The sequence below is a fragment of the Bidens hawaiensis genome, unplaced genomic scaffold (genome assembly GCF_021521415.1).
Source record: "Bidens hawaiensis isolate Kalapana, Puna unplaced genomic scaffold, B.hawaiensis_p1.1 tig00041901_1, whole genome shotgun sequence".
In the NCBI taxonomy this organism is placed as follows: domain Eukaryota; kingdom Viridiplantae; phylum Streptophyta; class Magnoliopsida; order Asterales; family Asteraceae; genus Bidens; species Bidens hawaiensis.
In genome coordinates this window covers 162,245-177,869 of record NW_027505749.1, presented here as the reverse complement: position 1 = coordinate 177,869, position 15,625 = coordinate 162,245, and the positions used below count along the sequence as shown (strand labels likewise).

Sequence of the window (15,625 nt, the reverse complement as noted above, 5' to 3'; positions counted from 1 at the left end):
AAAGATTTGATTGTAAAAAATAAATTATCATAAAACAAAAATAGAAATGTTCAACACGGGTTAGTAAATCAAAGAACCGTTTACCACACAAGTGAAAAATATATAATATGTCATATATATATGCATATGTTATACACTATAATGAATTGCAAAAAGTTGTATTTACAAGAAAAAATATAATTCTATATGAATTATAAGGTATTTTTAAGAGTAAACTTACAAGTTCAATCATCCTTTTAATTTAAACCATGAACTAAAATAATACATTAAGAAAAAAAGATGAAAATCTATTTAATTCATATGTTACATGCCCAAAAACCTTGTAAAACTAAGAAAAACGTTCGAAAATATATGCTTTAATAGGTTATAGGTTAGTGACCCGTGTGCTAAACAGGAGAAAATTATATAAAAAAATGTCAATTATAAATATATGTTAATATATTGTAAATTTTGTATTTATATGAACGAATAATTTTATATAAATGTTATGTTTTTGAAATGTATCCAAAAATGGAATTTGTAAAAGCCATACCTAATAATTATAATCTTATGAAACTATTTCATTTATTGAACTACTCAACTTTCTTTGAGAATGATCAAATAAGAATGCAAGTATTGTTATGATCCTTAAACTCTTCTTGTTTTAACCTATCACATTTAAATACAATCGCAGAAAATAATATAAAGATACTCAATTGAATGTTTATGAATCCACTTGTTGACACTATTACCATAAAAAGAAAAAATCAATCACAAAGTAAAAAATAAAATTAGAAATAAAAAATATATTTGTCAAAATTTGAGAAATCTTAAAATGACTTAGTAATTTGATTAAGTTTAATTTGTCTGAAAGTATTAAAATCTCGTAACAATAATATTATATAAGAAGTTTATAAACGTATTAAAATACAATTATTCAAATGTTGATATTGATATGTAATTAAGGAAATAATTATTGTTAGTCAAATCAACTATTAAATGTTTGTCATACTTATATTAATTATACATCTATATACCGATAAATAACAATATAATTATGGTAATACTTTGAATAATTGATTGAAAGTTTAAAGCTACAATATAACTCGTTGGCCATTCAAAAAAAAAAACTAAAATATAATAAAATTCTATAAGACCTAAAAACAAAACTATAAATAATAATGCGATAGTAGCCCAGTCACAAACTCCACATATTGACTCAAGCCACAACTAACCAATTGTTCCATTATGGGAAATTTTTTTGGCTTTTATGTCATCAAAACTAACAAACTTCAATCCATACAGGTGACCTTCAAATTCGTAGGAATTTGAAAGATGGGTTTCGGCTGTGAAACAAAGCTTGTGTGGACAGTCAATGTATTTGTAAGTCGACATATTGGCTCCAAGAGAAGCCTTCTTCACTATCAAAGATCAATTCTCAACAAGCCATGCATCATGCTTCGGGATGCATGGCTTCCTTACATATGCTTGCATTCTATTACACTGAAACATTATTATTAACATTAGTAGAAAATTGTATGAAAAATATAGTAAAACTAATGAATGTGTAACACTACCATTTCATCTTGCGCGATCATTTCAATGGACCAATCTTCCCCGGGCTTTGAATTATCCTTGAGACACCAAAGTTTCAGAATACGAAGCTTGAGAATACAGTCATTGTTAAGAACATCAAATTGGTTTAACATGGTAATGTTTGTTGTCTCCATCTTTCTGGTGGTGAAAATATAAAAATAAATAAAACATTTTTTGATGACAATAATACTTTTAACAAAAAAACTAAAAAACAAAATGGGTGATATAAACAACAGAAAATATAAACCTTAGAGACAAAAAATAAGTCGTTTAAGCTATATTTGGTGTGATAGTGTAAGTCATGGGGTGTGAAAGTGAGGTATTTATATAAGTCATGGGGTTTTATACTGTACAGGATTAAATTTTGGAAGATTTGAATAACAAAGGAACATACATACGGAATTAATTAAAAACATAAATTTAGGGAATTTGAATTTGCTTTCAAATCATTGACAAAAAATATGGGATGAGTATTAACAGATTTTGTAAATTTGAATTAATAAAATGTAATGTTATAAAAGTATATTATAAATACAAATAAATATAAAATAATTCAATTCATAGGTTCAAATCTTTAAATATTTAAATCTAGACTATATTTAAACATAAGGAATAAACTTATTAAGAAAATAAGTTACTAATTTATTTATTTACATCAATATAATTAATCATCAATTTAATCCCTTAAATAATTACCGTATATCTTGAATTGATTATCAAATCTTCCCAAAATAATTAGTGAATCGGTCAAAATCCGATTGACTAATTTTGAATCATTGATTAACTAATTTTAATTTACACAATGGGTTCAAAATCGGTATCTATAATATAATTAAACAACACTAAACAACAATTTGATAACTCATTAATTGATATAACATATGGTAAGTGGTAATATTATAAATTATAATTATAAATTATAAATTAACATGTACTTAAAATTAGAATGACCCTCATATATTAAAATCCTTGATTGACTAATTATGAATTAGTAAATGGGTCAAAATCCGTATTTATAGTAACCCTTTAGGATGCTTAATTAAAACCTTAATCAAATGATATATAATATATAATAACATATTAAAATATAGAAATTCTGTAATTAAAGTTTTCGTTAATAAATTTTATTCATCTATACCTAATTTACAGATATTTACAATTATTGATTACGGATCTGAATTTTTACTCCATATGGTTGAATTTTGATTAAGGATGAAATATCAATTAATTATTTAAAATAAATTAAACATGGTAGGAAGCGTGATGATTAAACTGACCACAGGTAACGTTGATGGTGAACATCTTCACCAATGGTGGAACGTAAATTTCACAGATAAATGAATTGAAGGTAGTTATATGAACAGGAAAATTGATTTGAGGTGCTAGGTTAAGTTATATTATAGTATACAGAATAATAAAAATAACATAAGTAATAAAACTTGTTGATTGATAAATAATAACAATTATATCATGGATTGATAAATAATAACTTATAACAAAAACGATTATTAAACATAATTAAATTTAAAGAGAATAATTTAAAGATTTAAAGAGAATCATTAAATAAAATTAATTGTATCTTATTTTAGTTTATTTTTAATTTATTTTATTAATATGAAAACTAAAGAGGTGGTAGATATACATGGAAAGTCTAGACAACAACCAATAAGAAGATGGGAAGTTGAGATAAAGCATATTGCTTTAATATATATATATATATATAGATACTTTGTTTGCTAAAAGTGTTGGCAATTTCTAGTGATAAAACATCTAATCATTTACAATAAAATATATTTGTTTCATCACCCTTTAGTTGAAAGGGACCATTCGCTTGTTCGAGATTATCTAAAAAGGATCGACAAGCCCAATCATTATATGTTTTAAACGTTTTGAAGATTACATATGGAATTTGAAACCAAATATAAGGTTATATTGTTACGCCGTGTGTCTGTGCGATAAGTCGATAACTAGCAAGATCGTGTCACGAGTTGTTATGTAGATAGTGTGGTAATAACTAGTCATCCATTAATTTAAGAGTTAAGGGTTAACTAGATTTATTTATTTAAGAAAGATTAGTTAGCGGGGGTGGGCCTGACCTTTTGAACCCTTATGGGCGTTACCCTACCCTGATAGCAAGGATAGTGTTCGAGGGTGCTATGGTTTGGTGGGGTGAGGCGGCCAATGGTGCCTCCCCACCCTTCACAACGAATGGTTTTAGTGAAAATTGAATTACGTCATAATCAATTTAGTTTTATATCAATTTAGTTTTATATGATAAATCAAAATCTTTATCAATCATATAACAAATAAAATATCATTTATGCCAGGTGTCGTGATTCGTACATTTTTTTCCGTCCCTCTCTTTCATATTAAATATACTTCTTTATTTAATAATAATTTATTTTTAAAGAAAATACTAATGATGACAATAAAACACAAATCATTTAAATTATTCTTTGTTTTAATTTTTTTTTCAGAGGCAATTTAAAATAGTAATGGAAATCAAATTACATAAAATACTAGTTAATGTATTTTCAAAACCCATTTATATATTAACTTTTACATAATTTTGAACATTTTAGATAAAATCTTTATCACGCAATACAATTTCTTACATATGATATGAGATGTATATAAAGATTTAAATTTAATGATCTTGTGTAATATACGTACGATCCACAAGTTCTAAGCTAATGTTTAAATATACGATCAAGTTTTAAAAGAAAATAAATCTTAAACATTGTTGGCCCAGACGGAACAAACAATCGAATCAAACAAACTTATCATACAAAAGAACACAAGATACTAGAGTGTTGTCACCCCAATATCTCGTGTTCGTTTGTATGATAAGTTTGTTTGATTCGATTGTTTGTTCCGTCTGGGCCAACAATTGGTATCAGAGCTACGGCTCACATTAAAGTTGCACATAATTTCTCGTTGAAAGTTTTGTTCGGTTAAGAGGTCACGTAAGCAAGAAAAAGTTTGTCGTGCGGATTGCAATAGAGATTAACCTTGGCTGTTAATTTGTTGGTCAATGAATTGCAATTTATTTATTTTGTTTGTCGTTACTTGCAACAAAAGAAAAGGCAAGTTGTTTTTAAACCTTCATGTTGATTTTGGATATTCCTGGGAGCCACCATATTTTTGTGTTGCATTGATTCTTGTGTTTCTTTCTTGGATCGTAAACGTGAGGTTTTTATTATTTTTTACTTCTTTTGCTGTTTGAATACAACGCAAATCAGAAGTGGGTTTGCAAGGAATAAGCCAATAAAAAAAAAGTTTGTGGTGTTTAGTTATTTGTTGGAGATTGATTTTGGGTTCGAGAATCAATTCCAACTGAAAGAGCGTTCATAAAGAAAGTAAAGATAGGAAATACACGATGATGATTGGAGGACTTCCAGTATTGACGAAATCTAACTACAAAGTAGGGCCAACAATTAAACATTAATGATCCAAACATACACACAACAATACAACATTAATTATTTTAAATTAAGTTCACAAATCAATCATATAAAAAATAAATGAGTTTAAAAGAACAATAAATAATATCTGTGCATATACACGCATATATAATTGTAATGGAATGATATATTCAACGAGTATACACGTGTATATAACCGCTATGGAATAACATATCCAACGAGTGCACACACGCATATCTAATCGCTATGAAATAATCATATATAACGAGTTCATACGTTTCATGTCCGAGTTACTCGTTTTCATTTTAAAACATCATTTTTAACCCGAAAAGTGTAGAAAATATATATTTGAATTTTGTCTCTGTCCATATGTTACTCAGATAGAAAGAAAACTTTTTATCATTTGAAAGTCATAAAACATGACGTATTCATTTACAATTTGTCCAATTCTTCATTTATTGCAGATGAGTTAGATGAGTTGTGTTTTTTCTTATTTAATTATTTCTATTATTAAAGTTTGCCAAATGTTATAGCAAACGACAATAAATACTTAACTGGACCTAAGTATCTATTTATCACCAAAATCTGACGCCCTCTTTCCAGATCAAAATTCTTGAACATCAGAACACAGTACAATTTCTTTGCACAATGTACAATCCCTGGTACTATCACTAACCTGAATTTAGTTTTTTTAGCTCTGGAAAAACTTGTTGCCCACCATGGTTTTAAGCACACACTCTGCATGTGAGACCACATCATCTCTTTGGATTTTTTGAAGTTTTAAATTTCATTAAATATTATCAAAATATTGATTTAAATCATTTTTAATAAAGGGTTTTCTCAATTTTATAAGAGTAGAATGAGAATCTTCCATTCCATTTTTAACATTTGTTTACTTCAATTCTAGAAAAATGTTAACTTTTTGTGTCTAATTTCAAGAATCATCTGTTCTTTTCTCTTCTTGTTTCATCTCCATGGAGTTTACTTGCTCAATTTAGCTTTAAAGATTCAATAAAACTTCATAAGATTTTATTAATTTTAATCTTTTGGGAGCTTTGGTGTTATGTTTAATTTTTCAAGAAAAATTCAAAATTTAGCTAAAGTTTTAATTTTTTTGGAGTTTTGATGTTTAATTTCTCAAAAAGATTTCAAAATATTGAAAAAGGTTTAATCTTTTTGAAGTATTAATGTTTAATTTCTCAAAAAAACTTCAAAATATTGCCAAAGTTTTAATCTTTTTGGAGTTTTGATGTTTAATTTCTCAAAAAGATTTCAAAATATTGCAAAAGATTTAATCTTTTTGTAGTCTTGTTGTTTAATTTCTGGAAAAAAGTTGAGAATATTGCAAAAGTTATAATCTTTTTGGTGGTTTGATGTATAATTTCTCAAAGGGTAAAAATGTCAACTTTTAGTGGTTTAGAAATTGGCTTGAGTTTTGTATGTGGATGTGTCCTCTTAGGATGTGCAGCAGAGGTCTACTATCTGTTATGGTGGAAGAACAGAAACACAAGAATTGATATTGAAAACCAAAAATCATCTTTCTCTTCTTGTTCATGTTCCTGTTCTTCCCATTATACCCCTACCCATCTTTCTTGCTGGAAAACCTCAAATTCTTCCAAGCCCACAAAAACCCATGAAAATTATCAAGATTCTGACATGGGTTTGGTGGAAGATCAGGTGTTAAATGATTCTGAAGAAGAAAGTTTGGATCTTGAACTCATGAGGCTGCATAACCTCCATGGCCCACCAAGGTTCTTGACCACCATTAATGAAGAAACCAAAGAGGACTTGGAATCACAAAGAAGTAGAAAAGGTTCAAGAACAAGAAGCTTAAGTGATCTTCTTGTTCAGTTTGATACCCCTCAAGCTTCACCACCTATAAAGGTGTCACATTTACAAGATTTTCAAGATTTTGAGTTTAGTCAACATGGGTTGAATATGAACCCTTTGTTTGAAGTTGATACCAAAAGTTTAAGATCTTCACCACCACCAACATTTAAGTTCTTGAGAGATGCAGAGGAGAAGCTTTTGAGGAGATTGAAGGAACTTGAGGGTGCAAATGGTTCTTTTGTAAATTTGGATGAAAGTAAGGGCAAAAGTGGTGGGATGCAACAAAATGGTCAAGTTTCAACTGCTTCAAAGGTGCTTCCATTGGCTTCTTCACCAATCACCAGGAAAACAGTAAGTGAAATTTGACATGAAACAATGAGCATGCAGAAACCAGTTCTTTTTTACTTTAATTTGTTAATTTTGTTTTTCAATTTATTTGTTCTTAGTATCATCAGTGATGTGGATATACAATAAGTGATAGAAATTTTGTGTATTATTAGATCTAAAGAGGGTGTTTAGATGTTATTTTTGTGTGATTTGTTTCATTTCAATAATTAAAAAAATACATCTAAACACCCTTATAAATTATAAGTGATTGATTTGTTAAAAAAAAGTTACAATACTTAAATAATATAGAATAATTTTTCAAGCTAAAATAAATTGTTTATACAATAGTGATTTTCGAGATTAACTTTATAATCTTTGTATCTTTTATGTTTATATCTATATATACGACCATGTTTGTTGTGGTGAAAAGAGGCCGCTCATGGTTCGATACACAAGAAAGAGAAATAGGCAAGACAGACGTGGAAGAGAGAGACCCTGGGGGAAGACAAAGTCCTCGTCCCGTCGTCCATGAAATTTCTTTGGGGGTAAGCCGGAGCTTGCGAAGTAGCAACAATGGAGAAGTTTTATCAAAACAAAATATATAATAAAAGTTCTATGAAAACAAAATCTGGAATAAAACAATATGATGATAATGGCAATTGATAAAACTGAGCAACTGAGTCTCAATTGAGAAAGTCAGAGCATCTCTACTAAAATCTATTAAGTGTTATATACATGACTACATCAATGTTACATTAGATTCAGATATTAATAACTTATTGTGTAAAAATTCTTAGCGTTTCGTTCGTCACTATAAATATCCATAGATAGTAAGAAGTTGAGAATCAAACACGTGTTCGACCATATGCGCTCTACATTGTAGGTGCGGTGAGCCTCAGTCGTCTTTCAAGTTTTTTTTTTCCATACAAGAACCCAGTTACCTTTCTATAATTATCACATAACCCTTGACTTTAAAATTTATCTTAGTATAAATTTATAGTTTACAATAGTTTAATGAGTGTTCATATTTTTTTTAAAAAAAGTCAAAGGGTTATATGATTATTTTATAAAAGTCAAAATTTTGTAAAGGAAAAATCAATTCAAACATGTAGAATATGTAAAATAGCATGACTTTTATGCCAAGCTATTATTATTTAGGTAATGAGGTTTAACTCAATTGGCTTGGATGAGAAGTGATGATTTGGTATGGATGTTATAATGTCTTAAGTTTGAATATAATTTCAATTGGGTTACTGTAACGAGTCTTTGGGTGGTGAATTTTTCACGGAAATGGCGGGCTTGAGCAATCTGACGCTGTCTGCGATCGTGGGTTTATGAGGTCGCATTTTGTCATTAGGTTACCTCAGATAACTGAACTTTATTCGTTGGTAGCAAAAAAGAAAAGCACACAATTTTATACCTTAATAATGTAAATCTTTTGCCTTTTATTTCTTTTTGAACTAGAACCTTGACTCCTTGGTTAAATTCCATTATAGACATACTATCTTCAAAGACCTTTCAAATTTTAGTTTTTAGTTCATTATTGAAGTAACATGAGGATATTGCCAATATGATTTATTTTGTACCCTTATATTCTAACTATTATTTAATAAAGAAATAATACACATATGGATGTGTGTGTTGTGGTTGGCAACTTGGCATGTATGGTAATGATTTTGATTGTTCAACAACACTTAGCAGAAATTATGGCGATAAGCACGAAGCATGTTCTTTTGCTTCATATTTTGGAAACCGGTGGGGTAATGTTTTCATACTGTTCTCATTACTTCCCTCCCACTTCAATTTAAATAACATTTCATTAACTATTTTTTAAAGATAAAATGTCTTAATTTAACATGTAAAATAATAAAATTCATTTATTACTTTGTTTAGAATGTCGAGCCGTTATTGTATTCAGAAACAATAAAGTTTGTATTTATTGAAGTTATTTAGTAATTTTGTTATTCATTCAAACTTTTATTTTTTTAAAAGGCTAACTATATTAAAAAACAAAATCGGAACCTCAAGCGAGGAGCAAGAGGCCTAAGGTATAACATTCACCTTCCTTATGTTTGAAAATTACAAAACAAATGACAATGAAAAGAGTAGGCTTTAATATCATTCACCAACTTTGTCATCGAGCCTTCCTTATGTTTGAAAAGTTTGTCGTTTCTCTCTTTCCAAATCAACCAAAGCACTACCGCCAATATAGCTTGTAGTACGTTTGTTTTCTCCTTAGACGTCTGATGTTGTGATGGAAGCTCAAGAAGGGATTGCACTGAAGCAAACTTGCTGTTGCTAGTAGGCATGGCATCTTAATCCAGGAAAGAACGGGTGATATTTAACTTTAGTGGTCTTTGGATGCTGTCTGCATAAGCCACAATTCACAGTTGAAACAGTCGTTCCTCTCAAAGCAAGTGCTAACCGAGTAGATATGCGATCTAAAATCTAATAGTGTTCTCCCAATGAAACATTTAACTTTTATTGGTACCAAGTTACCAACAATTGAATTCGGCTATTGGTTGCACACCGTAATCAATATATGTTATTTGTCACCGTACTTGCACGTAGCATATATATATTATTCAATAAATTTCCTTCCCGATCCTCGTCCCAATACTTCAGTTTTAGGAAAATTATTGAAAGAACCATCGACAATAAGAGAGAACTAGAATAAGATAGATACGGGAAACGTGATGTGAGAAATTTATAAAATATGAGAGATAATATATATAACTGTATTTTTTAGGTAAGTTATATGGATGGTGATTGATGAATTAACTATGAATGCTCTTATACTTATTGTGATAATTATAATTGTTTTCCTCTTTGTATCTTTCATCTTATGAAGAATATAATGCTAAAAATTTTGTTGCAAAAGCTGATATCCGTCATTATATTTTGATAAAGTATTGTTAAGTCTGAAACTTATCGAAAAAAAATTGTAATAACTTATTTCAGGGCAGTCCAAGAAAACCCTTAAAATTTTTCGGGGTCCGGGACGAGTAAAAAGAAATGAACGTTAATTATTTTCTGTAAAAGGTAGCACTTCAAGGATTTGAACCCAAAACAAAATTTTGTTTTTAACTACAAACGCTATTTCCATTACATCACAGAGACATTTTGCGAGCCTTTTATTTTATATTACATTCTATAAAAATGATATAAATGTGTGAAAGTTTATGTAAATTTGGTTGGTTTTTATAAAAGAAGTAATAAAAATTGTTAGAAAAAGCCACTTGAAGAGCTGAACGGAGCAAAAAGTACACATGAATGTCACATAAAAGTAGCACACTTTTTATGTGAAAGACTGCACATGTTTCAGGGTTAAAAATTAAAATAGAACTGAGACAAAATAAACGTATGGAGATGCGGGGTATCGATCCCCGCACCTCTCGCATGCTAAGCGAGCGCTCTACCATCTGAGCTACATCCCCTTTAGCGATACAGGTGCACACTATTGTTTATGTTAGTTATTTGTTGAAATACATATATGTAAAACTGTATTAAAAGGTATCAGTATAAAATGAAATATATAAAACTGATTATTAGAGTTTTTAAGTGAGTTGCTATGATGGCATTTGTAACTACTAAAACAAGTTAACAATTTCTGGGGACTAAAAGGTGTGTATTTTAGTTTAGTTATAAAAACACATTCGTAGTATCGTAAGAAACTAAAACAGACCCACACAAGGAAACATATCGAGTGTAGACCTCCGAACAGTAGGTAAATCGTATAGATCTAATTTGATATTTAGGAATTAGGATCTGAGATGAGCAGTTGTTGTGGGTTAAATTATGTTGGCATACAAAGAATTTATTTGTTTCATCTTCACGGACCTACTATGGGCTAGATCTGAACTAAAACTGGGCCAAGTTATAGATAGTTGGGCTGAAGCAAAAGGCTTTTAAATCTAACCATTTTACCCAAAACCATAACTGTCCTCTACTGCCTACCCTTGAATGATAAACGACCTACCCTTTAAACAAAGCGAAAGGTTAGGGGTGTGACTAACCCGAGCAACTGAACCGAGACCAACACGTTCTACAGTTTGATTTATACATAAGGATTGATCCCCGGGTTTCAACTTTCTTGATTTTCGTTTAGGATCGGTTGGCTAACCGAAAAATTCAGGAGGAAACTGACCCGACGGAATCAAGCTAAAAAAAGAACAGTTCATTTATCTTATTATTTAAAATATGCATTTTAAAATCTGTAAGAATAAATGAGTTAGACATGCCACTTTGTGGGCCATTAATGTCAACTTAAACATGACATGTTTAGCTAAACATACAAGATTCGGCCCAAAACTAAATCGAAACGTTTAGTATAAAAGAAAATCTTACAATGTTTTGATGTGTTATGATATTAAAAATATCACAAATTCGGGGTGAATAGTATGCTTACGTTTTTCTAGAGTGTATGCCATAAGTACTATCTTATGTTGCAACTATCTACGTAACTTTGAACACCATAACCATGCTTGGAACTAACATATTAATCTTACAAACTTCATAACTGAGCTTAAAACATCATAATCAAACCAATTTCAACTAGAACAAAAAAAAAGAAAACATAAAAATTCGTTGGACATTTAACAGAATTTAACTGAAACCGACCTATAACAGACAGTTAACCGACCTATGATTAACCAACCATTTGGTTATGAATATGGTTAAGCAATATTCCATAAGACCATAACTAAACTCCATTATTGTTATGGTTAAGCCTCTATAACCAAATTGAACAGACTTTTCAAACCATTATCAGTTATCACCAGTGGCGAAGCTTGGGCTTAGTCACGGCGGTGACCGAAGTCACGGACTCAAAAATTTTTGGGTCGACGATTCGGTTCGTGTTGGTGATTTGGATCGGGTTGGGTCGGATCAAACAATATGACATCTGTATATCTAATTTTTCTTCATTTATTCAAACAATTGTTCTTACAATAAAAAATAAAATAATATTTTAACCAACAAAAACCTAAAATATTCATGATGATGTGAGATGAAGGGTGATGTAAGGCCCCGAACCCGGCAGCCCTACTTTAACGTCGGATTTACTCATAAACACAGTTCTTACAATCAGAGTATCTTAAAACTTTTCGCGGAATATAAAACATCAATCGTTCGTTACAAAACATTAAATCTTTTCTTTGATACCATAACACAAATCATTATATTTAAAACATCTTTTTTTCTATCTTCAGATGTCAGCCGTTCAATCCATGCCATATGTCATCCTCATGCTAACTCTATAACCAGCTCACCTGCGTGCATACTAAAAGTCAGCTACACTGAGTGAGTTCTAGTTAATCAAGCAACTTATCATACAACCACTACATGCATCATATACGTATCCGAAGACACGTAGTCCACTATCTAACATGCTCACCTTACCACTTAACCTCTTATTTACCCCTACCACTTTGCCACTTTAATAACGTATAACGTTATGCCACTTTAAAAACGAAGTCACGTATAGGCTTACCCTATCACGTACTATCGTCATGCCACTAACACTCTTATTAGACTCCTGCCACTTTTAACACACTCTACATCTACTTGTCTACAACACACTTCATATCAGTACATCATTTACATAATAACCAAGTTACATTATAACATTTACACACTTATGACTACTTAGAGATCATTTCCCTTGCCGACACGTGCAATATCCGAAGATCGTTCACGTACCGACAAGCTATCATTCGTATTTATCACATATATCTTACATGGCATACACTTAACATTTAAGGTAAGTGTATTAACTATCACATCGAGTATGCACACAACCCCGAAAACATAACAAGGAAATGGGCTAGAAACTCACCTGAACTCTGCTTCTTTCTCCGATAATCTCTCCTTAAGTGAGCTCGGTTAACTGTATATGAGTTATACGTATCAATACTCATCTGATCTAATCTAATAGCCTTGTATTAGATATTTATACTTAGCATGGTTATGGTTTCCCCTTTATTTTAACTTTTTTGTATTTTATCTCTAGTCCATACAATGCATACCATCACGTGTACACACACACACACACACACACACACACACACACACACATATATACCTACATATACAAGTCACCATGCATCCGGGTCTTGATATAAGCGAACTTAGACATAAGCGAACTTATATAATAAGCGAACTTATTTTCCAGCGAACTTGTCAGCAACGAACTTGAAAGTGGCGAAGTTAACAACAGGCGATCTTGCATGCGAAGTTACTGCAGCGAACTTATGCGTAGCGAACTTGCTGTAGCGAAGTTACTGCAGCGAATTTACTGCAACGAACTTGCTGTAGCGAACTGCTGCTGTCAAGGTTCATTTTATCGTTCTAAACACACGTTTCATTACCCTAATTCGCTTATTGTGGTCCGGCCTTAGCCCCAAACGTTCGCTTGACCGTTTGCGGTCCAAACTTGACCCGAATGAATGTAAATCTTGGATCTTTATGGCTAAAATATTCCAAAAACTAGGTTTGAAGCTTCTTTAAACGAGCCGTTCATAACCGTAGGTTCGATAAGCTCATTTTAACGTCAAGTTTGCTACTTTATGGCTTATCTAGACCCGATCTACTCTAGGGTTCAATTTCATGGCTAACCGTTTACAAAAACATAAACTTTAGAGATCAAGATCATACCTTTACGTGTTTTAAAGGTTACGGTTAGCTTGGTGATGAACTACAAATCTTGTATTTAGCTCGTATAACACCAACTAACGTTCGTTTGATCTCGTTCCTCTCCTCTTGCTCGCGGCCGATGATAGTGTAGGTGTGTGTGTGTGTGTGTTTTTGAGTGTGTAGAGACTAAGATGGAAATTGAAAGGATTAGGGTTTAAGGGAGTATTTATACTTTCTTAATCCCATGGACCTAAGGCCCATATTTCATTTTTGGTCCATAACTAATCCCATCTAAATATCCTACTTACTCTTTCATATTTTATTAATATTATTATCGTTATTATCATTCCACTAACTCATTTATTTCACCCGACGCAAATAATATATTAACTATTATTTTAGAAATTTCGGGATGTTACAGGTGAGTAGGGATAAGCAAATTCGGTATTGATATCGGTACCGAAATCGGTACATATTTTGTACCGTCGGTACCGAATAGATACCAAATTTTGAATTTTGGTACCGGTATATCTCAAATTTTACCTTCAATACCGGTATCAAACCAAATATTTTGGTATCGATACCGGCATCGGTACGGGTAATGATCTCATCCCTAAGAGTGATTACCTAGAAGAAGAATTGCAAAAACCTAAAATATTTATAAAAGCAAATCTTTTACTATTCGACTACTATTTTGTAACTTTTGTTTATAAATATTGCGAGATTTTAGAAAAAAAAACAAATGATGGGGTATTATATTTAAAAAAAATCAGTAGTGACCGGTAGCATTTTCGAAATATACATCGGGGTGACCGAGCTTAATACCTATAAAATTTTTTGAAAATATCGTGAAATTTACTCTATTAACGGAGAAAACGGCAGTTGCCGGGGCCACCCCCGGTCCCCACATAGCTTCGCCCCTGGTTATCACTAACCGATTAAGGAAGTATTACCGACCAAGAGAATCTTGATGAACCTGGAACATTGAAGAAATGCTACCCTCACTTGTCTGACACTTTTATTTAAAGTAGTAATGCACATCTAGACCCTCCATTCTTGGTCCACAATTCAAGATTGATTCTATCGTTTCTGATCGTTACGTAATCCTGATTGGTTAGCCGTTGAACAATGTTGGACTAGTGGGCCCCACAAGTCACTATGTTGGCAATTGGCATACTAAATTAAGCCACGTGCTTTGCAGCTCACACGTCTTGTTTTATTACGATGAGATTTATGAGAGAAGATGAATAAAATTACGAGTATGTTTGTCAGGAAATAATAAGTTGGTTGTGGCTCAATAGCAGAGCACTCACTTTATAAGTGAGAGGTAAGGGGATTAAATCTTACTACCACCAACTTATATGGGAGATATGAAGGATGACCCTGACTTGCCAGGGTTCGAGTCCGAGTCCTGATCTCACACGGTTTTACCGGCTCCTCGCTGTCTTGCCGTTTGGCGGGCGTGGGGGTCGGGTTTTATCCGGTGAATCCCTCAACAGGTGGACCGCTAGGGGCTTCGTCCGTCCGGATTAGTGGCCGGCTCAGGCTACCTTTAGCCAATGGGGGCCGCGTACGGGGTACCCGACGTTACTTAGTTGGCCGTTCAAAAAAAAATGTTTGTCAGGAAATTTTTAGAAGTTTTTAGGGGTTTTTAGATTTAAGTTTTCAAGAAAAAACTTATACTCAATTAAAAGCCTTATTTGATTCAAGAAACTTGAAGTTTTTAAGCTAGAAAAAAAAAACTTAAAGCCTCTACTAGTAACGTTTATAAAGAGCTGCAAGCTTTTAGTATTTTAATTTGCTTAAATACTCTTCCAAAATTAATACATTTACTA

The 15,625-nt window shown here is 31.5% G+C and overlaps 1 long non-coding RNA gene and 1 other non-coding gene across 2 annotated transcripts; one reads left to right on the top strand and one right to left on the bottom strand.

The window, feature by feature from the left end:
* The first annotated feature begins 5,490 nt into the window (after positions 1-5,490).
* On the top strand, positions 5,491-7,337 carry LOC143615103 (uncharacterized). The gene is made up of 2 exons (XR_013150408.1): positions 5,491-6,165; positions 6,228-7,337. It is a non-coding gene; the product is annotated as an uncharacterized LOC143615103 (long non-coding RNA).
* Positions 7,338-10,521: 3,184 nt separating this feature from the next.
* On the bottom strand, positions 10,522-10,594 carry TRNAA-AGC (transfer RNA alanine (anticodon AGC)). Its single transcript has one exon. It is a non-coding gene; the product is annotated as a tRNA-Ala (tRNA).
* Positions 10,595-15,625: the final 5,031 nt, after the last annotated feature.